General features: G+C 52.1%; 1 protein-coding gene across 1 annotated transcript in view; it reads left to right on the top strand.

Moving 5' to 3' along the window:
- Positions 1-24275, top strand: part of Cnih3 (cornichon family AMPA receptor auxiliary protein 3) — a 96904-nt gene that overhangs the window by 21153 nt on the left and 51476 nt on the right. The gene's annotated exons all lie outside the window — the stretch shown is intronic.

Genomic DNA, 24275 nt, shown 5'->3' with positions numbered 1-24275 from the left:
GTCCTGACACAGGACCTTCAGTGCTCCAGGTGATAGGCAGCAAAGCTGTGACTGGCAACGGTGTCATGTTAGGTGAGAGGCGAGGATCCCCAAGAACCAGAAGGGAGGAGGAGGTGGGCTCTGGCTGTGGACAGAGATGCGCAGCTACAAGCTGGTCCTAAATGGGAGTGGCACTTGGCCAGGGTGTGGGAATCACCCCAGGTTCTGAGCCACCGACCCACCCCAGTTTCCCTAAGGTGCTCCTGGGATTCAGAGCTCCACAGGCTGAGGAAAGAGGCTGGGCTGTGCCAGTTCCTTCCACCATCACCAAGTTATCTCCCTGCGCCTCACTCAGGCCCTTCTGTCTTCTCAGGCCCTCATGGCTCCTCTGACCTGGGTATCTGGTCAGTCCCTCGCTGACTTTCCGCATGTACAGGTCAGCCTGGCCTCCTCCACCTTCCTTGTGCCCCCGCAGGCCTATCCCTGGCATCTGCCAAATGGATGCTTCCCCTCTGCCCTCTCAAGCCCAGCACTGCAGTGCCTCCCGAGCCGCCTTTGGCCGGATCCTTCCCTCCTTGTCCTGTGCTGTGCTTGCTGTGTGCTGCTGCCTGGCATGTGGTTGAGCACCTTTCTAGTGGGGGAAGAGCCTGAAGAACCTCCCAGGCTTCGAGTCCTATCTGTCCCTGCACCCCACCCCACCCCGGCCCAGTGGGTTCTGATAGAGGCAGCGATGGGCTGGTTGGGTCCTGCTCCATCTCCCCACAAGGTGCTGGCAGGCAGCCCCTCGGTGGGTACCAGAGCGTCCATACCTCTGTCTTTCTTCCTCATAGCCCAGAGCACCAGAGAAGAGATCCAGCTGCTGGGACGAAAGTGCCGTTGGGCTCTTGCTCTGTTGGCCCTTGTGCTGCCTCATGGCCCTAGCTTGAGATTTCGTGTGGTGACTTAAACTGCAACCAAAGCAGTTCCTGTGCCACCCAATCAGAAGGCTTTCCAAACCTTGCTTTTTGCTCTCAGATGTGTCTCTTGAAATCAGCTCTGCTACAAAGTGGGGCTAACTCCAGTGTCGCCCTTGTGGATGTGGTTGTAAGGATGAGTTTAAATGGGAGGTTTTTAGATTTTCCAGTGTGTCAACAAGTTAAGAATCTCATTCATGTAAAAAATGCAAATAAATGCAGCTGCGTGTGGTTGTGCGGACACTAAAAGTGAGCTCATGGTGCTAAACCAAGCGAGAAGATGCTTTAAACTGACAGAAACACCAGCTCTGGGGATAATTTAAGGAGCATTAATAAGTATATTTAGAAACTCACGCAGAAGCCATGCTTTCCGCTCATTTTTCCAAACTCTGTGAGTGAGCAGAATTCATAACGGCAGCTTAACAAATACAAATACAGAACTGGCTGCTTTCCAAACCCAATTAAATGTTGAGAAAGGAACTCATATACATTACATTTGTATATGTATATATCTCCATTTTATATTCACAATAATTATGTATTTTCATGTTTATCATTGGAACCCTTTTATTGAGTTAAGCATTGTTCACCTTTCAAAAGTCAGATTTCCAGAAATCAGCTTGAAAATCTGTTTGAAGATGTACGGCCCTGTGAAAATGTCATTGATAAACACAGCCAGTACCAGGGCTGGTCCACTAAAACCACTGAATGCATGACATTGTTGCCATGTCGTGCATTTTCAAGAAAATACAGTAAAAGAACATTGCCGCTGCAATCTTGGCGATTTATGCAAGTAATTTAATCTCCCATCTCTTAAATTTATTAAGGAAGGTTTTCATTTTTGCTAAATGACGGTCCCCTTGGAAATGCGGATTTAATTAAAGGATGAAAATATGCTTGAGTCTCGTGGGGAGATGCTGAGGTGGACCTGGGCCCCTCCCAAGGCTTGCTGATGTGACACTGCTGGATTTTATGACTCTGAGTCTCATTTCCAAATGTGTGGCTGTCCTTCCCTTACTGAATCGTCACTGCCACTGCTCTGCACTTTTGATCAGGGTCACTTTTCTTTGGTTTACAAATGGAAGAAAAAGGAGACAAGCAAGAGGGACATTTCCAAGAGATCACTAAGCAAAAGCTGTTTGAGAAGGAAGAGGGAGTGGGACTCTCAGGAAGGGCTGTGGGCTGTGGAAATGATTTCCCTGGCCTATCAGCCCACGGAGTCAGTGGAACTGTGTGGCCCCTGTGGCCACGTTGCTGTCCCACGCCAGAGGGCACCATGTACCTCCTTTCAAAAGACTCACGCGGTGTCTGTAGCTGTGTGACTCATGCCTTCTCTCATCAGCAACTTTGCATTTTGTGAGTATAGTTATGATTCACGTCCCCTGTTTTCATGGAGTAAAGCATTGGTCTCCATCGTACCCTTCTCCATCCATCACCAGGGCCAGAAGCATCCTCGAGCCAAATCCTTCTCTAGACCTTTCCCAGCCAAGACATGTTTGGTGGCTTCCGGTTTTCCTCAGGGATGCCACTCTGCTGCCAGGTGTCCAGGGCCTTGTAGAGTCCCCACCCTGGCTGTCCTACCCACTGGCCTTCCTGTCCTCTCCCAGTCGGTCTGGCGGTCCGTAACTGCCAAGGCCATCCGGTCCTGTGCATCTCCAGCCCGTGTTCTCCTCCCTGGACGTCAGGCCTCCCCTCCCCGGCCATCTCCAGCCAACCCGCACGGGGAGCCAATCATCCGGGGCATCCACTGGACTCAGGATAATGAAGACCCTGGCAACCACCTTGCCCAAGATGTCACTGTCTCCAGACGTGCTTGGCTATATGAAGAGGACGGGTCTCAAATGGAAGGACCAGACCCTCCCTGGAGTTTGTTAATGGAGCTGACAATCAGTGTTGGCATCTGGAACTGGAATGTGTGACCTTGGGCTGTGGGTCGGCCACACCCATCATGGGGAACAGGGACTGTGGAAGCCGAATGGCAGAAAGGGAAAGTGCAAGGTAGGGCTCTTGGTAGGAAACGACTGAGGCCAACTCTGGAAAACCCAGGGTGCTGTATTGCTCACGGACACGATGCATCCCCAGAGACTAGATTGGAACACGGACCCCAGTGCGCAGGCAGCCAGAAGGAAAGCCGCGGTGTTTTCCTCAGAACAGGTTAGCGCAAATGCCACTTTGGGTACCATTAGCTCTTGCATCATAAGGGCCACCCCTCCCTAGAGCAGTTGCTGTAACCTTTCTAAAGTTTAATTCCCATTAGGATATTCTCCTGCCCTTCTGTAAAAGAAATTGGTCTCATCTTTGTCCTGGGTTCCTGTCATGAAGCTTCTGAAGTCACTGGGACTTCCCAAGTGACAGGACTGTCCTGGCTGGTCATGGGGGTCCTGGTGCCCTGGTCAGCTTTTGCTGAGATGGTCCAGGGTCTGAACCCCGAAAGGCTAGCCTGGGGCTCCAGGGTGGAGGCTGCCTGGCTTCCAAATGTCATGAATCCCTAGAGTCAGCAGAGGCCATGACCTGGTACATGGATTGGAGTACTCTGGTCTTCCCTGAAGAGGTGGCCAGGAGTGACATGGGCACAGCAGGCTCTGGACGGAGCACATCTTCTGATGAGCAAAGTCTCTCCTGAGAAGGTGCCAGTTCTTGAGCACCAGCTTCCTGGGCTCCCACTGAGTCTGCAGTTGGAGGCCACAGAGCCCTCCCCACTTCATGCAACCGTGGGACTCATCTTGGCAGCCACCGTTTTCTACTTTGTCTGATTTATAGTTGGTGTAAGGAGGTAAATCTAGTCTCTGCTATTCCATCTTCACTGAGAGTGAAAGTTAAATAGTCTACAGTTGCCTTTTCATTTTTAAATAATACATGAAGCTTACATTTTCTAATCCATCAACTTCATAAATAGAACACCATCTTAATTCTTCCAATGAAATGCAAAAAAATTTATAATATAATATAATGCTACCCATCTCTGACTTTTGCTTTTTAGCACATTCTGAAAAAATTTCCTCATGTATGTTCACCAAATAATTATTACTTTAAAATTGGATAGCCCGTCTTCTGAGAGCTATAATAGTTTCATCATGTTTTACACAGTGATCACCAGCTGTCAGGGTTTGGTTCCATGTTTAACAGAACTTAGTTCATTAATAAGTTTTGACGAAGTGTGCCCTAGATTCTCCACTGTGCATACAGGAGTGGTTTTCTTGTTGTTGCTGCCCGGCGCTGTGGACCAGCGCTGGTACCCTGTGTGGAGTGGGCTGTGGTGGCCTTAGCTCCTGCCGCGTGACGGGCACTGCCTCTGCCCGGGTGTGCGTGGAGCCTGGCTGCTCTTTTCCTTGCCTCCTGCAGGACCGAGGTGCTCACACTGTGTTCCGAGGGCCTGGGGGAGTGCACACTTCTCAAGGTGTCGCACTCCAGGCCCCGCCCCTCCTGGCTCTCAGGTGGGTGTTGTGCACAGTTGCTCCTAAATCTTGCTCAGTCCATTTCATAGCTGGACCCTTCTGATGCTGACCCAGGGTTGGGTGCTAGGGCTGCTGGAAGATATTTTCTATTTGTGTCCAGTCTTACCCGTCAAGAGTTGAGTTCTTGTCTTCCTGTTTGGTTCTGGAGGGTTTTGCAGTTGCCTTTCGGTGGATTTCTGCTCTGGACGCCAATCTCTGCTGGCTGTGCTCAGCGCTTTCCCTGGGGCCGAGCAGCCTTGGTGCCTGCAGAGGAGCCTGGGCACATCTGGTCCTGCTCAGTGCTGAGCTTGTGCTCAGAGCTGCTTCCCTCTGGAACGAAAGGCGATGCCTCCATCTCCATCTTCGTGCAGTGAGCCCATCCTTGGCGCCGGCCTCACAGGTCTGGAAGGCGGGAACCGGAAACCCTGGAGCTCTTCCTGTCAGGAGGCACCGTGACCCAGCCAGAGTGAGGCAGGTGAAGAAGGCAAAGACACCGCAAACACCAATACCTGCATGGTTTGCATGGGAGCCACATGGTCAAGAGCAGTGTGCTGACTGCAGAGCCGACTAGTACTGTCGCCTGCTGCTTTCTGCCTAGACAAGGCTGCCCTGGTCGCAAGATCCTGCTCTGTCAGCTGCGGTTTGCTGGTGGGGTCACAGCTTCTCTTTGAGACTAATCCCTTCTGCCTCAGCCCTCTGGTGCACAGGAAAAAGTCAAAGGACTCTGGAGCTGGGGAATAGTGGGCCAGGTGTGGTGGTACAGGCCTGGAATCCCAGAAGTCCAAAGGCTGAGGCAGGAGGATCTCACATGCACATAAAGTAGGGTAGTGCCAAAGATTGTGTGTGGCAGACGGGTGCCTAAGGCCATCGGTGTTCTGGACCAAGGTACAGGTCTTCCCCTCATCCACACTGCCCAGCCCCTCCCTCCAGGCTCTGCTCCTCCCTCAGACAGGATTGTGCCGCCTCCTTGTGTCCTCTCAACCTCAGCCCTAGGGATGTACTTGCTCCTCTTCATTCATGCTGGGTCTGTGAGCCCACTCTTCTCTGAGACTGGGCGACCTCCGTGGGCTCCTCCTGGACAGGGTGTGGAGATTTCCCAGCCTCGACAGCTGCAGAGGGCAACCCTCTGACCTGTGGGAACCTGTGAGAAGCCATGCTGGCTGAGGGGCAGCCCCCAGGCTTGCACCCCTCTGCCAGGGGATTCGGTGACTGCTCCCTCGGCTGAGGCTGGGCTGGGACCTGGCCACAGTGTTAGCTTGGCTGGAGGTCAGACCCGCTGTGCCCTGAATCAGCCCCACATACCGGACGCCCCTGCGCCTCTCCTCCCCACCTGAGGGCCCTGTGGTCACTTAGGGCAGGCACCCAGGCCTCTCCTGTGCACACACGTATAGCACCTGTGGCGGGGGTGGGGCTTCTCTCTTTTTTGCACAGATGAGGTTATACTGCAAGCTTATTGGTTCCAGTCTCCCTCCGCTCTTCCTCTTCTTCCTTCCTCCGCTTCCACACCCCAGCCCAGTGGGTGCTTGTTCAGCATTACCTTGGTCTTCTGGGGTTTCTAGAACATGACTTTGTGCCTCTGTCGAAGTGTCCACTGGCTACAGAGCAGCTATTCAATTTGCTGAACCAGCCGGCGGGGCGCTGTCTGCACTCAGCTGGGGAAGATGCGCCCACAGCACGCAGACCTGGGTTCTGTGGTACACTTGCTGTGTAGAGTGCACATTATGAACCTTTTGACATGGTTCACTTAGAGGAGGAAACCAAGGCTCAGGAAGCCTGAGTTGCCTGCCTGGAGGGGGACAGCCTGCTTCCATGTCCAGAACTGACAGTGTTCCCAGCATCCTGCAAGAGTCTAGACTTGGTGGCCAGTCTGCACTGGAAACTTTTTCCTTCTAGGCTCCACTCTGAGGTAGGAGATGAGGGCTGAGGCAGACTGGCCAACTAACTGGGCAGGATGTGTCAAAGGCCCTAGAAACCCGGGGCTAACAGTTGAAGGACAGCCTTCCTGAGAAGAGAGGACATGGCTCAGAATGTGGACCCAAAGTGATGTCAGGCTTACGGCTGAGCACCAAGGACCAATCAGAAGATGCTGTATCAATCCTTCATTTGCATACTGGCTCAGCCAATCAAAATACACTGTTCCTGATCCTTTATGTCCCGTGGGAAGTGAGAGAATCTTCCCCAGGGCAGTTTAGGTGTGGACAAGGCCCACAAATATTTGCTAGGACCACTGTCCCGGATTGTGGAGAGGAGGCCAACTTGGGAATCTAGATACAGAATTCCTTGTTCTCAGGCACGGTGAGCCTTTTCGCCACCTGCTCTTGCCCTTTAGAGTGTACACCTCTTCCACTGACACCATGCACGTTCTTGCTGCCTTTTCGGTGTGTTTTGTCCAGTGGTTTGCACAGGACTCCAAGAACTTGGAAAGCAGCCTGGTGGGGGCCTCCATCCTGGAACAACTTGCGACATTTGAGTAGTTTACTTACTACTTCAGATAAAAAGATAGAACACATATTAGGCAATCCCTTAACATTCAATTCTAGAGTTACAAGCCATCTTGTACTTTTGCATTGAATGTTAACCAATTTTTTTTCTAAATACATGAAAGCCACACTATTGACATAACTATGGTAATAAAAACTTCGACATTTAATTTATTCAATGTATAGCATTTACATTATGAGAGGCAGAGCCAGGGACAGGCACATGGCTAAGACAGCCACAAGGGGTTGCCCTCAGGGTTGGGCAGACAGGCAGCTCAGTGGCCTCTCCTGCTCTCCCTGGTGCCGAGTTGCCCAGCGTGGTGTCAGTCCAGGAGAGCAAGACCCAGAGCCGCCCCAGGCCCAGGTTTGGAAGTCCCTGAAGCTCAAGTCTGCTACAGCCTCTGGCCAGACCAAGCGTCAGCCCCAGGCTCAGGGAGCAGGGAGCAGTAGCGTCAAGGAGGCAGAGAGAGCCATCTCGGGGCATCTACTGAGTGCTGACAACAGTAACGAATGTGGCCCTCATTCTGGTGCCGATCACGTCCCTGTGCCAGGCCAGCAACCCCAGACCCTGTGCTTCCCCCACTGTGCCCTCCATCCAGCCCCTGGGCAGAGGGGTGTGGGAGACACAGGGACAAGTCCTTGACTCCAGGTTTTCACTTAGACCCAGTGCTCCTGCTCCCTAGGGTGGCCCAGAACATTTTCAGCTGTTAGAGCCAGTTAATTACATTGCTGTGCCCTGGTGAGATCATTAATTAATGCTAACATTTGCGTGCCATTTTAATTAAGACATAGATATTGTTGAGAAGAAAAGTGCCTGCTGTTTGCTCCTTAGTGAGAAAGCCGGGCAGGGCTGGGGCTCCTGGCGCCATGGCTTGGTGTCAGCCCTTGCTGCAGGCTTCTCAGTGCGTTTCAGACACCCAGCCTAGTCCTGGGAGGGGAGCCCGTCTGCTGGGGCTCCCGGGCCCCACCTCAGGGTCTAGGTGACAGGTTTGGTGAGAGCAGGTTTTTAGTCACAGCACTTTCTCTGAACTATTTCTTTTGTCAAAAAATTGAATAAAATGCCTTAGTTTATGTGTGATTGATCTTCTGTTTCCTGTGTTTTGCTAAGAGTTTTCACATATTTCCTATTGGAATATGTGTGTGCTTAGGTTCCTACACTCTGTTGCCCAGGCTGGCCTTGAACTCCTGGTCTAGTTGATCCTCTTGTCTCAGCCTCCCAAGTAGCTGGGACTATAGGTACATACCCCATACCCAGCTCTCCCTCTTGAAAATAAACTATTTTTTTAAAGTTGCAAAATATAACACAATTAAGTAAAATGCATAGAGTTTAATAGTAATACTTTCCAAATTATTACCACTCTGTTGCCCAGGCTGGCCTTGAACTCCTGGTCTAGTTGATCCTCTTGTCTCAGCCTCCCAAGTAGCTGGGACTATAGGTACATACCCCATACCCAGCTCTCCCTCTTGAAAATAAACTATTTTTTTAAAGTTGCAAAATATAACACAATTAAGTAAAATGCATAGAGTTTAATAGTAATACTTTCCAAATTATTACAAAGCAAGCACTCAGGTTGGAAGCAGGGCCGGCCTCGGCTCTCCCAGGCCGCTGCTGCCCTTCCTGCCCCAGCAGCGTCTCTGCAGCCTCCCTGCTGCAGTTCACAGAGCCCCGCCACGACCCCTTGGTGACGCAGGCTCGCTTTGTGGCTGCAGTGCTGTGGGGTGGGTGTGGTGCCTCAGTCTTGGCGGCCCTTGCATAGCAGCATGTCAGGCAGGTATGTTGTGGGCAGTGCAGGCGTCGCCTGATGTGCAGTCTTGGGACTTCCCCCTTGGGTGGGACTTCAGGTCCTGGATGAGCTTGTCATGGTCAGTGGACCAGGCCTGGAGATTGCCAGGGTGACAGAGGGTCAAAAGGGTGGCAGGAGAGCGGGGCAGGGCTTGCTGAGAGACGAGTTCATGGCCATGAAGTGTGGGCAGGGGAGGTGAAGAGGACCTGAGGTAGATCCCATCACAATGTCACTGAGGCCTCCGTGACGCAAGCCCAGCAGTGTTGGGCAGGTGAGGGAAAGGGGATTTGGTGGAGGAGGAGACCAGAAAAGGATGTGCCCCCAAAGATCCCAGAGCCCCTCACGGCTCTGCCATGGCTGCCATCTGGCAGGCTTGGCCAGCAAGTGTGTGGACTTCTCCATGGCTGTTGCGCTACAGAGGTCTGGGTACTGTGTCTGATGGGAGGCAGGCGATGCTGAGCTCTTTCCATTCTAGGAGGGGCAGACAGGTGCTTACGGGAAGAGCCAGATGGCACAGGGAGTTTCTAACTTTACATGGTCAGGCACCAGGTTTCAGACTAATTTGGGCTCCTCTTCCCCACCCTCCTGCTGGCCTGGTTGAGAATAGTCTCCTGCCTCACCAGCCATCTGTCCCTCCGTGCTCTGCTGCCTCCTGGCCTCCGGAGTGTCCTCCCACAGAGCACTGAGCCCTTAGCACTGCCTCTGGGTGAGTGAGTGTTTCCCTGTGGGTCCCGGGTGGCACCCCGGAGAGGGACAGGCCTCTGAAAGGTGCACAGGTTAGGTCATGCTTGGCTCACCAGACCGGGCTCCCTCGAGCAGCTGAATGCTGAGGTGTGGCCATGACATGATCTGAGGCTGGGCTTTCAGACCTTTGATGGCTTGGAACTTCCTTTCCTAAACAGGCAGGATCTGGGGCTGATTTCCATGCTGTGGCATGGATAACATTTCTGGAATGCCTGCTGTGTGCTCAGTGCTGTCAGCACAGCACAGCAGGAGAAAGTCACTACCAGTCATCTATTACTGTCACGGACACCCAAGACGATCAACTTACACAGAGCAAAGATTTGTTTGAGCTCATGGTTTTGGAGGGTTCGGTCCATGGTAGGTGGGCCATGCTGCTTAAAGCTTTGGTAGGCAGTGTCATAGTGAAGAGGAACTGCTGAGCTCACCACCAGGGCATGGATCAGGCAGAGGACCTTCGGCCCCAACTTCTGAGGGCTCTGCCACCTTCAGACTCCACTAAGCTGGAGATGAGCCATTGACAAATGGCTTTGGGTACTCTAGATCTGAGCTGTAGTCCCAGCTGTTTTTTAAGATAACAGCAGTAGAGAGCAACAGTGCATTACCCAGGATGTTGACTTTCTGAGGGAAACAATCATAGCTGTGATCTGAACAGAAGAGCTCAAATCTGTCACCAGACTGGGGACCATGGAGCATTCACAACACAGCAGGCTCTGCTCCCGCTCTTATCTGCCTGACAGCCTGGCTGTCCTCTCTGGGTGGGGTGAGATCAAAATGACAACCTGCATGGCTGAATGGAACCAGACAGCCAGGATCCCTCTGTGCGTGATAGACCATTGTGTGTGGCTTTCTTCCTCATGCTGCCGTGGCCGGGCCAGCTCACTGTCCTCTGCTTCTGGCCCTTGTCACTCACTAACTTCACAGCACCAGCGCCTTGCCTGTCCTTCTGGGTTTTTTGCTGCTGTTGTTTTCCTCCTTCTCGTTCTCATGAACTTAGACATTTGATGGCCATTTCTCTGACACCTATCTGGGTGGAAGATTAAACGTTAGTGCCTGTCACATGTCTGTCTTCCAAGCTGCTTTGTGGCTGTGGACAGAAGGCAGCATCAGAGTTTATTATGGAAGTGTCAAGGTGACCTGCCGCTCTCTCCAGCTTTGGGCTCTTCTGAGTGACAGATGTTTTCAAACTGACTGAGGGATTTATGATGTTAGGGCCAGAAGCTGCTCCTAGTGCAGGCCCTGAGAATACCTGTCTTTACTGCCTTTTCACTCATTTTGTATGTCGCAGTGACCTGACCATCAGGACTGGCAGAGGCCACCCTCAGACCCATGGCCTTGAGTCCAGCTCTCCTGCAAAGGCTTTGGGCTCTCCTGGCTTTCACAGAGGAATGTTACAGCCAAAACGAGAGTCACAGAGGTGGAAGCCAGCTGGGAAAGGATGAAACGCCTCCAGGTGCCAAGTTTTAGCTAAATTGGCCTGGATGACCCTGGTGGGTGGGAACCAGGCATAGGGAACCACAGTGGCTCCGTGGCATCCTGTACTTAACTGCACTTCTTGGAGTTGTGGGAAAACATCTAGCTATGTTTTTCTTAAATTTGTCTTAAAATATTTATAGCGAAACAAACAGAAGAAGAGTAGGCTCCAAGTGTCCTCTGGGACTGCCCACCCCTTCCTTTCCTCCCTGAAATCCCTTTCACTTTCTGCCAGATTCCAAACAGTGCACTGCTCAGGTTTTTAAATTTTTATTTTTATTAGTGCACAATCACCACATCCTGCGGGGAGCGGGTACATGTGCATAAGTCACCGCCATTGTTTTTACTTCCCCTTCATCCTCCCCCTTCTTTGGTCCCTGTTTGCTGATATCTGACTTTTACTTAGTTTTGCATGTCCTGGAGCGTATACAACTGGAGTCCTTCTGTGCGTGTTTTCTGTTCACTCAGGTATCCGACCTGAGATTCATCCGTGTTACTGGGCCTCACGGTACTGAGTTGCCGTTCACTGTGACGTGCAGCCACGGCCCACAGCCCTGCTGAGGTGCTTCCTCATTCCAAGGCAGCTGAATGTCTGAATTGCTTCCACTTTAAAAGCTGTTATAGACAGGACTTTCCCCACAGCCTGGCTGGGCGTGGGACGGATGTGGGCCTCGCTGTGCCGGGTGGCACTGTCACAGCACACACCCCGACAGGCGGGACTGTGTCGCCTCCTCCACGGGTCCTGGGGACGTTTCCATAAGGATGCTTGTTTTAGAAGCAGATCTGCTGACTGAAGGTGCGTTCTGTCTCTAGGTGTCCACTGTCCCTGTGGCTGTAACAGGAGGACCTGCTGCTCTGGTGCCCAGGGCTGGCTGTTAGACTGAGCATCCCCAGTGAGGTACAGTGGACCCTCTCAGGGATGGAGCTCTTCAGCATCATTAAGTCACCTAGGGGCCACTGAGTTACCAGGTACATCTGCACACCTGTAATCCTAGCAATGCTGGAGGCTAAGGCAGGGAGATCCTGAGTTCCAGGCTAGCAACTTCACAAAACCCTGTAAAGAAAAGTAACCCAGGCCCAATCCTGAGGACCTAGAATTTGTACAAAATGCAGCAGCTGTGGGCTGTGGCCATCTGTCCCCTCGCCCCAACCCTGCCACTGTGTGTGTGTGTGTGTGTGTGTGTGTGTGTGTGTGTGTGTGTGTCTCTTCTGCTCACCCCAGGGGTATTTGGGTGTAACTATAAGGCATCTGAGCAAGCAAGCAGGTGTATTAAGAAGATAGCAGGGGCTCCCAGAACCCATGGAATGGATGAATGCCCTTGACACTCTGGATGCCACATGGGAAACTGAGGCTGAGCAGAGTATGGGCTGTTAACTGCTGAGGCCCAAGGGTATCTGGGTGTAGTCAGCGCTGAGCTCGGTGCTTGTGTGGCCCCCTTCACTCCATATTGCAGATGCCCTCACCCTGACTGCTGAGGTGACAGCCAGGGGTACCCTGTGGCCCTGTCCTTTCCTGTGCAGCCTCTTGTTTCCTTCCTGAAGCCTGCCTGATTGGCTGATGCTTTTGTGCTTCCTCCTGATCCACTCCTCAAGCTGCTCCTAGTGTATGAATCTGCTCTCAGTACCTGAGCACACGAGCGTTTCTCTCACCGTCATCATCCCGAGACCCCAGGACCTCCTGACCAATCCTGATGTAGTCTGCTGAAAGCCTGATGTCAGTGAGCTCTCTACCACTCTCCTGTGCCTGAGACAAAGAGTTCATGGGAAGGGAGAAAGGTTTACTTGGCTCATAGCTTTGGAGGCTCCAGTCCATGGTTGAGTGGTACAGAGAGTGTGTGGGGAAGCAAACCGCTCACCTCATGGTGGGAACATAGAGGAGAGGGGTTCCTCTGTTGCCTCCCGGGATGCAATGCTATTTCTGAAGATCTCCTGCCAGGGGTTGTTCCACTACCTTCCAGTAGGATCATGCAGGAACCAAGCCTTTAGCATGTGGCCTTTGGGGACACTGCAGATCCAAACCCTAGCATATCTTGAAGCTCCCTCCACTGGTGCCTCAGAGTCCTTTCCTCTCCCTTGGGTCTGAGGCCCTTGTCCCTGGACTAGATATTCTCTCTGTTTGGGGGAACTGGTTCTGTACTCAGGCCCTCTGTGAGGGGCACACAGGGAGTGAATGCTTTGGATATGTTGTGTTAAATGTTTCTTTCCACCCACACCTTTTGTCTTGGTTACTTTTCTCATTGCTTAGACAAAATACCTAACACCCAAAGTTAAAGGAGGAAACATTTATTTAGCTCACAGTTTGGAGAGGTTTCAGTCTATCGTCAGATGGCTCCAAGGCTGGGTGGCACGGCAGAGGGGCACCATAGAGGAGAAACAATCCACAGCAAGGCAGGCAGAAGGCAGTGAGCAGCAAACAGCAGCAGCAGCCAGCCCGCCTTCCCTCTTACCCCTATATCTCATTCAGGCTATAAACCTATTGACTGGTGCCACCCACACCCAGGCTGGGGCTTCCGTTATCCACATCCTGAACTATGATAAATGGACTAATGTAGGATGGTGCACACATCCTTGATCCCAGCATCACACACTGGAGATCCAGCCAGCTCTGAAAAGCCCTACCTGTGAGTGCATGAGGCACTTCAGGGACATCCAGATATAAGCCGTAACACTCTTCTTTAGGGTTTTACTGTGATGTCTGGATGGAAAGCATCTTCCCTGCTTTATTATCTTCTACTGTCCAGTGTTGCTGTTGAGAAACCGTTGTCTTTTTGGTTCTTTGCACGTGGCTGAAGCCCTCTTGTCCCCTTTCTCCTCCCTGCGAGCTCGTGGAATCTTTCTTGTGCCACTGCCATACAGCTTCACTGGATTCACTTCTGTTCCATCTGCTGTGACCCTGGGGCCTTGTTCGTCCTGGAAACTCCTGGCTTCCATCCTGGGATGTCTTGTTGGTTTCCTGGCTGATCTCTTCTAGGTAGTGAGTACAGAGCCACTCTGCGCAAAGACCTTTTGTTCAAATGCTGTCCTTGTGAACAGTCCCAGTTTTGGTTTTAGCACCTTTTTCTCATCTCCAATTTCTATCTCTCTGCTGTTGGCCCCGTTTCTGAGTCTTCAGTGTTAGCTCCCAGGGCTTTTCACTGTCATCATATTTTTAATTTCTAAGACCCCAGCATATGGGAATTTCTTCTTCTCTTATCTCTGTTTTTGTCTAGGCTGCTGTTTTCCCTGAATCTCACCCCTGTGTCCGAGTGGGGCCTCTGAGTGCCCAGCATTGCTGCATGCTGCCCGGGAGGTGTCAGGAACTGGCTTCAGTGTTTCTCTTGGTGTCAGGGTCTTGGGGTCATTTCTTGCTGGGACTGGATTCTACAGGACAGGCTCTTCCACGTCCCTTTGCTGACAGCGCCAGGGAAGCAGGGCTGGGTGGCTGGTGTCCTGGCCTGTGAGCCTTCCTGCTTCAGAGCACAGTCCCTGCGAAGTGAGTCTGGCTCCCCGTGTTGGACCTCGCCACAGAGCAAGTTCCTATCCCTGCAGGGAGGTGCGGGTGATGTGAGGGAGTGGTGAGGTCCAGCTGTGTCTCGAGTAGACTTTCAGTCTCAGTCTGACCACTGGGTGCCACTGACACCTCTCCTGTGCTGAGGATCTGCGAGCTTCGTCAGGATTCAGCTTCTCGGGTCCTCTAAGTCAAGTCCCCATCTGCTCACCCATCTGCCTTCCTGTTCCCTTTCCATGTCACTTTTATCTTTGTCCTATTTTCTTTGTTCTTGTGATGGCTTTTCCAAGATAGCAGAGGCTGAGTGCCTTTCGTCTTCCCTTTTTAACCAGAACCCTGGAACTTCTTGAAAAGGGATCATTGTAGGGAAAACATCAGAAGCCACCACTTCAGCTCAACTTCCTTCTACCTTCTTTTCAAAACCCTCTGCTTTTCTGTCCTACTTCAAAGGTCCCACTGGCTCCTAGTTAGTCTGACTGTACATTTTGATTACCTGACTGGTGCAGATAAATCTCAGACACATAAAAATTGCTCCTCTCGGGCATGTGGCATGAAGAGCCCGGACATTTGGGTAACCCTTGTGTGATCCCTCGTGTGCTTCCTTAAGAGAAACGAATGCTGCTCTTTAAAAACTGTGCTGCTGCCCAGTTTGTGTCAGGGGCAGAACTGTCATTCTCTGTGCCTGGTGAGCATTAGGACTTTTAAGAGTGAGGCATTATTTGACTTTCCTGGGAAGTTGACTTGTTGAGGTTGTATTTAGCCCATCCATGTTGCTAAGGATCTTTAGGAATGACATCTGAAACACCCATAACCTGGGAATTTGAGAGACAGATGGTGTCCCCAAGTTACAATGGGATGAAGAGGACTTGGGCAGGCTGAAGAGGGAGCTGGGCGCTCGTCCTGGAGCTGACAGCTGTGTCAGGTGGTAACTCTCCTGACTGTGGTGCGCTGTCTAGGAGAGTAAGATGAGGAGCTGCAGAGGGGCACGGGCAGGGCTAGGGAGGTGGCTCCCGCATCCTCACTTGTCAGTCACAAAGTAAGTGCGCCAGCTCGTTGGTTTGTGTCTTCTTAACTACATTGGTAGCCATGCACAGAGAATCCTAAAAGTGTCCTGGAGTATTAATGAAGTTTAGAGACACATACTTTCTTATTCTGTGAAGAGACAGATGTGGCTGATCTTTTCTTTCATAGGGTTTGTCCATGACAAGTCTGTTACACAAGATAGAAAGGAGCATTTTATATATTTATTCCTTTCTAATGTGGCCGTCAACTCATCTTATTATTATTATTATTATTTTTTAGTGCCAAGGATAGAACTCAGGGCCTTGCGCATACTAGGCAAACACTAAGCTACACCCCCAGCCCTTTTCATTTTAAAAATTTTGAGACAGGTCTCACTAAGTTGCCCAGGCAGGCCTCAAATGTCTGCTCCTCCTGCCTCAGCCTCCTGAGTCACTGAGATCACAGGTGTGTGCCACTGTGGCTGCCCCAACTAGTGCTTAGTGTAGTAGCGATAGATTTACTGTGTCACACTCATGGGTCATGCAGAATGCCCTTCTCTTGTGTATGTGTAAGCGGATGGGAGAAACTGCATTCACCAAGCTCCCAGGGCACAGTGGATGTGCATGTGGGTACAAGCTGGAGAGACCCCTGAGGTCAGGCTGGGGACATGAATGCAGGTAGGCTCAGCACACAGGTGTCCATGGGCCATCTAAGGAGAGAGGTCCCGCTTGCTGTCCAGGTCTGAGAGCTGGAGGCTCAGAGTGCCAAGAGCCAATTTTGTCTAAACAATAGAGAGAAGAATCAACTGTCTGTTCATTTTCCTGCTCTTTATTCCTGAGTCCTCTCTCAGCCATGTGATGTCCTGGGGTGGACATTGTGAGCCGGGTGACAGCAGCCTCAGGACGCAGGTGGCAGGACTTCTGGGGAGCAGGACTGGGCTCTACAGATAGAAGCCACATGTGGCTCAGGACACCGCTCTTTTCCCCGCACCCACTCCCACGTTCTGTACCCACTGTCCCTGGCACCTGGTGCTGTGAAAACCCTGAGGGTGTGAGGATGTCTCACAGGGGCAGCCCCGGGTATGGCTGAGGGGCTCCATGCACACAGCTCGAGTTTCACAGCACAGGAACTGTGCTGGTCTGCAGGATGGAGATGTGTTTGGGGTGCACAGAGAAGGGGCTGTGAGTCCTCCCTCCAGGTAGAAACATCCACTCCTGAGTGAGACAAAGGTGAACGATGGGAATGACGTGCGGATCCTCGGGGGCTGTGGTTTGTGACTGGGATTTCAGCCACATCCAGGAGAGGCCTAGGGAGGGGGCTGCAGGGTGGCTGCACTATGAGCTCTGGGGGTCACCACCCCACCCTCTGGGACCCCACACTGGACAGTGGGACCCGAGGGGTTAGAGTCTGGAAAGCTCGGAGCTGGTTCTGCTCTGTTCCTTGGCTCCACACCCCAGACGAGGTGACCGCAGAAGCTGCCTTTCCAGGAGTGGAGCTTGGACTCAGGGTGGAGGCCGTGGGGAGTGATATGGAGTGGGGTGGGAGAGACTGGACTGCACGGGCAGCAGGGCACCCTGGCCCGACAGGAGCTTCGGGGGGAGTGGGTGCCCGGCCCTCATAAGCCCCTGTGGACAGCATTCCTGGAGAACTCCAGAGGTGATTTCAAAATGGATACTTGTGCACACTGTTCTTGCTGAACCCGCCATTGTTAGGAATGATTCTGTTATAAGTTTTAGCTTAACTTTCGTTCAGTTCTTACTCTTGAGAGACTGTTACAGTACACAGGGCAGAGACATTTGCAGAGTTCTTCTAGTTTCAGTGCATGGAGGCGCATGGTCTGGCAGCAGTGCAGGTCTGGCTGTCCTTGAACATCCCAAAGATAATGGGCCCAGGGATGATACTGCACCTGGCAACACTTCTTTTTTGGGGACAAGGAAAAAGAAGTAATGGGTTCCACCACAAATCTTTTGCTCTGGAGCAGACAGGGGTTCATTAGAAAGCAAAGGGAAAAGAGCTGATGCAGATCCTTGCTTTTGGGGACGCTGATTCTTTCTGTCACAGAACAAGGACTGGCAGAAGTGTGCACACAGGCAGTCATTGGGAAAGCAAACCAAGAGTTTCGAGAGCGTAAGTATGCAGGAGCTCCAGGACTCATTTGATTCCTCCTGACCATTTTGAGACAAGTGACCCATTTCTTGTTTGTGAAGTGATTTATTTCATGGGAACATGCCTGGTTTGAGGCCTGCTTGACGGCCTCTCCCAAGGCTTAGTGTGAGCAGGAGGGTGGGTGCTCGGGCCGTGGTCCTGGCTCTGGGTCTCTGAGGACAGGACTGATGCAACCGCTGGACCCAGGTGCTTGAGCACAGCTTCCCCTGCCAGTGGCCTCCCTGCTCTGATCCTCCCTCTGAGGCTGCCAGGTGGCCCCAGGGATGGTGCCAACTCCCGCTGGGCCCTTCTTGCCCATCGCTTCTCCTAACAGCCCCCTTTCCGCGCCCCCCCCATGCACCACAGCCTCTGTCCTGGGCTCCAGGGTGCACTTGTCAGTACAGGGTGACACTTGGCGCTGACAACCACAGTGTGTGGGTCCAGGATCTTCCACCAGAGAGCTGGGAACTGGACAAGGGAGGCCCACTCCATCAATGGACCCAGATGCGAGGGGTTCTCAGTGGGATGACAGCACTCAGAAGAGACCAGGACTGCCCCATGTGACTTCACCCACAAGGAAGGAGATGCTCCCAACCCAGAAAACCTGAGCTAACTTTTTGATTAGAAAATTTAAGGGGTGTGTCTGCACACTTTGAAGTGTGTGTGTGAATGCACGTGTGTGTGGCCTTAGGGAGTGTGTTCAGGGTGGGAACAGAGCCAAAAACCACACATGTGGCTTTGCCTCTGTGTTGTGCTTTGGCCATCTGTGTCCTCGAGACACGTGATATGAGCCCACGGAGGGTTCCTGAGTGAATGAAAGAATTCAGAGGCATAAACATGTCTCCTGTATTTGTCCCCAGTGCCTTTTGAGGTCTGGATTTCCTTGTCCTTGCCAGCAAGGTCTGGCATACAGGTTTGGTCCTGGCTCTGGTGGGTCTGGGTGAGAATCCCAGTGAGGTCTCTGCCAGTCCAGGGCTGGGCCTGTGGCAGATTCTATGTGCTGTGAGTTGGCGTGGAGCGAAGGAGAGAGTTTTCAGAACAGCATAGTCCTTGCTAGGATCTTTGCTCCTTAGAAAAAGTATTTAAAACTCCCACAGTGTAAATTTAAAGTCTCATAGTGTAAATGAATTCAGATGTAAATAATGCTCAGACACCAGGGAATCTGAGCAGCGATGTGTGTGAGGCGTCCTGGAGAATTAGCTGGGGTTTGCACCTTCCCCGCGGCTGGCAGCGCTGGGCGGCTCTTCCTTCCTCCTCTGCTCTCACTCTAAGGGGCTGAATCTAGGAGTTGAGTAAAGGCCTCTGCTGTTGGTGGCCACTTCTTAGCCAGAAAACACAACTGCCCGGCCCAAGGAAGGACTCGGAGTTGCCAGATACCTGCTGCCTGTTTGAGAAGGGGTAGAGAAGGTGGAAATGGGATGTGTGCCCAAGGGCAAGTGGTATTCGTGTGCGTATGCATGTATGTGCATACGTGTGTGCATATCTTGGCCTCTGTGCCGCTAAACACGACGCCTGACGCTGGACAGATATTTGCTTCCTGCTGTTCTGGAGGCTGTGAAGTCCAAGAACCCCGTGATGTGGGGCTTCCTGCTGGGTCCACACCTGGCAGAAGATAGGCAGGAAGGCAAGAGGTGAAACTGCAGCCTGCCCACTTCTTCTCCCAGGACACTGTCCTGGGCACAGTTTTCAGCAAATACTTTTTGGGGAGCACATTGAAAGCACAGCACCCCAGTGCACAGTCCAGGCTACATCTGTGAGGCTGTGTCTGGGGGTAGCAGGATCTTTGGGGCTTCATTTTCCTGCACGATTTCTAGGGCTCCTGGCCTAGAAGCACCTTCCACCCCATGGCTTATGTCCAGAAGTGAGGTGAAGCAGTGGGAGAAGAAAGTACCAGGCCTCCCAGGGGCCAGTCTCTCTTCAGCCACCGCCCATGCCACTGGTGCTCCCACCTGTGTCCCCTTGCTTCCCTGGTGTCTGGGCAGCCGGCGCCCCATGCCCTCCTGCACCCGAGTCCTGCACGCTGCCCTGTGAATGCCCGTTCATTTTTATTAATTTTTTTCTGTCTAGGAATTCTGGGGATTGACTTCCAGCCCCTAGAACTATGTGAAATAGTTTCCATTGTCTAAGCGACACTGGCCACGGTCCTATGTTAGAGCAGCCCCATACAAGAGCAGCCACGGTGGGACTTACTGGATTAATGGCCTTCACTGCATCACCCGAGCTGAACTAGCAACCTAGCATCAGATAAAACATTCAGGAACGCGTCTGCAGTTTGGGTTGAAATGCTAGGCTTTCTCTCTGGTGCACAGAGAATATCTGAACAAAAGTTTTCCATATATTTTAATATATTGTTTCAGATAATATCCCACAAGATTAAAAAACTTAATTATTAAAATGCTTTTATGTGAAACAGTAATGTAGAAAATGGATATCGTACTGTCTTGATTTGTAGCATCCTAAATTGCTTTCTCATTTCAGCTAGTTTGTTCCTAACATGTGGGATGATAATTTAGAATGCAATGCATGCTTACATGGATGTGATTAATTTTTAATGGTACTGAACATTGCATGTTTGAATATTCTTGATTATATTAAGTACATGCTGGAGTTTTAATGGGTACTTTCTTCATCCTTTGAATTATTTTATCTGCATTTTGCTAAGCCTTGAAGATTTTGTTCTTCCAATGCATTATTGCATAAAGCTAATGTTTTCAATGTTTTTCTCATTATTTTGATTGATAATTGTAATTTAAAAAATCAAGCCACAAACTTTGACAGAATGTGATTGCCATCCTGTTGACAATGAAAATTACAGGGGAAGATCAGTAATTTTTTCCTAAACTAAGTTGTTAGTTGGAAGGAGCTTTTGATCAGGAATCTGGATTTACAGCTTCTCCAGGCTAGAAAGCCATGTAAGGGACTTGGGCTTAGACTGTGCCTTTCAGACCTACACGTTTTGGTGAATTCTTTTCTGAAGGTCCCAAAATACTTCATGTGCCCTGGACTTGCCAAGAACCGAACCAACGCTGAGTTTATTGCCTCCTGCAGGAAGGGCGCTCCCCTGTGACTGTGCTCAGGGTCCACTGGGAGCTTGACGGGGGCTCTGGGCAAGTGTTTCAATGTGGGGAGGCGGCTGCTGATGAGATTTTAATCTTCGTTTGTTTCTGATATCCTGAACACAAACATGAGGTTTCTGGTATGGAGGAAGAAAAACAACCACAGGTTTTTAGTTAGAAGAGATCCCTGTTTTCAAAGACAGATTTGCGGTTAGAAAGCAAACAGAAGTTTGTGAACACAGAGGCACGGGAGACGCCCAGGGAAGGAGTAGTTCTCAAGAGGTGGCTTGGAACTCCCGCTCCCATATACGTAACATCTTCGAGAAAGCCCTGGACTTAGAGAGGAGCTGAGACCGTGCAGAGGACGCTGGGTCCCTCGGCACCCATGGAGCCCGGGATGGTGTGAGAGGGCAGGTGGAGGCCGTTGCGCAAAGCTTGTCGTGGGGACTCCTGGCTCCACCTGTGAGGTCCCAAGTGGTCTTCCTGGCAGTCTTGGTTCCTCCTGGTGGGCGGGGAGGCAGGGCGCCTCTGTCTTGGTAAGTCTGCACCCTACTTCCGGCCAGTGGAGGAGGCAGAGTCTTCTTAATCCCCTGCTCAGCGACTCTGCTCGCTGTGGGGTACTGAACCCACAGGTCTCAGCATGAACTAATGACCATTTGCACCCAGTATTTGCATCAGTAGGGCTGCAGAGGCCCTCTGTCAGTTGTCAGTGCCTCAGACCTCAGACCTCAGACTTCTGTCAGTGGTCCTCGTGACATCCTGAGCACTGGCCTGGATGGATGAGTTTAATTATCGATTCATTTTACTCATTAACATATTTACTGATCAGATCAGAATTCACTCAGCAGTGTGAGAGCTGCCACAATTACACGAAGGACACTGGCTGAGTGTGCTGTAAGGAGGTGCAGCTTTTAGAAGGGCATCCAGGCCGTGTGCTGGGGTAAGTGATTCCTGTAGACTAGGGTCCCTGCACACTGCAGTCTGGGGCAGGGGACAGCATCCAAGAGGTGGCTGAGTGGTGCTAGGCGGGGCTGGGAGGTGGGGCCGTGAGCAGCGGCACAGCTGGGCAATGAGCAAGCCTGCTGCAGGGCCTCAGTTTCCTGCAAGTCACAGCTTCCCGACAGAAGGTATCCAGGAGAGCCAAGGAAACGCCACCACTCGGGGTCTGGCTCGGGCCACAGCCCTGCCCTGGGAGCACGGTCTCTCCTTCACGCACAGCCAGCCCTGCAGGCAAGTGGCTCCTCAAAGAGTTGTGGAATAATAAATCATATGCATGAAAAATGGGGGGCAAGAGGGGAAGAAAAAGCCTTCAGATCTGAGTTTGAATGTTGCCGGGGTAAAATAATGATTCTGGGACAAGCAGGGAGCCTGTGGGGCCAAGGCTGCCCTGTGGATTGGGGAGGAGGACACCGCCAGGTCCCCTCCACTGCTCCATGTCCACTGAAGGTTTATGAAGAAGGTCATTTAAAATCCCCGGTCCTTAGGATGCCCCAGTGTCCAAACCCAGCACCAAAGAGGCGCAGGGGCTGTAGCATAGTGACGCAGAGGCCCTTCCTGGTGGGGCTGGAGGGAGGCTTGGGGTGCTGAGAACAGTGGTGCGGGGAGACGGGGGAGAAGCTGGGGGCTGGAGGGAGGAAGCTGGTGGGATGGGTCGTTCAGGGACACAGGAGGCCTGCAGCCCTCTGCTGAGCTTCCCGCAGCATCAGACATGTTCTGCTTCGTGCACTGTCCATGTCCTGAGGTCTTTGTTGAGGCAGGGTAGAGGCAGGAGTATGGGGCAAAACCAGGATAGGGTGGGAGGGGCTTCGTGATGACCACATCTTAGCAGTGTGGGGACATTCTGCCTTCTGTGATGAACTGAGGTGCTACTACACACAACAGGAAAGCACTTAAAACTAAAGCCTACCTCCCCATAAAAGCTCAGGAGGAAAGCCAGGTGTAGTGGTGTGCACTTGTGATCCCAGCTGCTCTGGAGGCTGAGGCAGGAGGATTCTAAGTTTGTGAGGACAGCCTGGGCAACTTAGCGAGATCCTTTCACAAACAACAGCAAGAATGACACAAAACAACCAAAGAGGGGCAGGAATGGGCAAAGATGGTGGCCAGGCAGTGGAGCAATCAGACGCACAACCTGCTGGTCATTCCCTGTCGACTTCTGTCACTTTGTCTGCTGTCCTCAGCTCGTCCTAGGAGTGCTGTCTTATGTAGCGGTTGCTGTCTCACCCAGCAGAAGAGCCTCGCGGGTCCTCAAGGGAGAAGAGTGGATTCATTTTTGTTGATGTTTGAAACTTCCTCTTGATTTCTGGCAATGCTGAGCTGGTTCAGATCAGTCCTCCCCAATGAGCCACTTAAAAAGCTGAGTGGAATAGAAGAAACCTTCCTGACAGCATCAGAGGGCCAACAAGAGAGGAAGGAAAGGCTGGAACCACACCCCTGGAGAGGTGGGCCTTGCCCGGGCCGGGCAGAGCAGGGCTTCAAGGGCTTTTCATGGGGCCAAGAGCAAAAGCCAGAGTCCAGGGACCCAGGACCCGGTGCTCGACAAGCCTCCTGCTCTGGCCCAGACCTAGAAGGGCCTCGCCACACAAAGAAGGGAGGACCAAAGCAGCCTGAAGGCCGCCTGCGGCTCTCGCTAGCTGGGAGACACCAGGCCCTGAGAGTGGACTGCAGGAACTTTCAAAGCATCAGGTTCCCCAGACACCTGGCGAAGAGGAAGAAAGCCCTCCTTGGAGAAAGATACCCCAGACCGTGCGTCTGCAGACGCCTCTCCAGACAGTGCCTGGCACACAGTAAGAAACAACTAGACAGGTGAAGAGCCGGGCTCCGGAAGGGACAGAATCAGAGCCACAGGACCAAGGGCCTGATCAGCCTCAAAGGGATGCAAATTACCCAACTTCTCAAATTTTCCTTAAATGGTAGCTTATTGTTTTGGTGTGAGTATAACTACATCAAAGAGAGGAAATGATCTCTAAAATACAAAGCACAAACCACAGAGCTAGGAAGAAACACACCCCTGCTTTGTTGGCAGTGTCTTGAGTGGCAAAGTAGGAAGCTCATCATTTTTATTTCTGAATTTTCTAAATTTTCTTTAAATTTCTATCCTGGAAAAAATACCTTGTGTTTCAGAACCACTGGCCCAAGAAGTGAGAATAGCCCTCGGGTGCCCTGAGAGCCAGAAGAGGCAGACACATCCAGGACAGCAGATGCTTAGTGGACCTGCTGACAGGCTGGTGCTGGGCCCTGCGGTTCGGTCATACCCGGATGGGACAGAAGTGTCTTCTCACGACCAGAATGCGCCGTTACTGCGGGCTGCTGTTGGAGGCCCAGGCCACTCTCACTGGCCGATTCTCCTGTCCACCTAGCTGGCTGGCTCTGTGGGGCCGCTGGACTAGCAGAGTGTAAGAGTGAGCCACAGGGTGGCGGGACAGCCCTTGGCTCTGATCCACGGCCGGCGTGGACCCAGGGTTCCGGTGCTGCTCTCTGGAGACCTTTGGGTTCTAAACAAGAAGCGGGCGCCTGAAGTCTGCCTTTCACCCACTCTGGGCTCAGGCCCAGTCTTTCCAAGCTGGAGGTGTGGACCCGACCCGGTACTGAGCACCGGGCTCTGGCCGGTGCTGCGCAGAGGTGCGGGCTGGACCCGGCGACCCCAAGATCCACGGCTGTCCTGTGCGGTCGCCCGAATGGCCCGAACCGGCGCCTGAGAAGAGGACCAGGGCACGGGGAAGAGCCCGCCACAGCTGGGACGCG

The sequence above is a fragment of the Fukomys damarensis genome, unplaced genomic scaffold (assembly GCF_012274545.1).
Source record: "Fukomys damarensis isolate Sample0158 unplaced genomic scaffold, DMR_v1.0_HiC HiC_scaffold_11, whole genome shotgun sequence".
In the NCBI taxonomy this organism is placed as follows: domain Eukaryota; kingdom Metazoa; phylum Chordata; class Mammalia; order Rodentia; family Bathyergidae; genus Fukomys; species Fukomys damarensis.
Note: the sequence above shows the minus strand (reverse complement) of the source record. Positions and strands in the feature narration are given on the sequence as shown.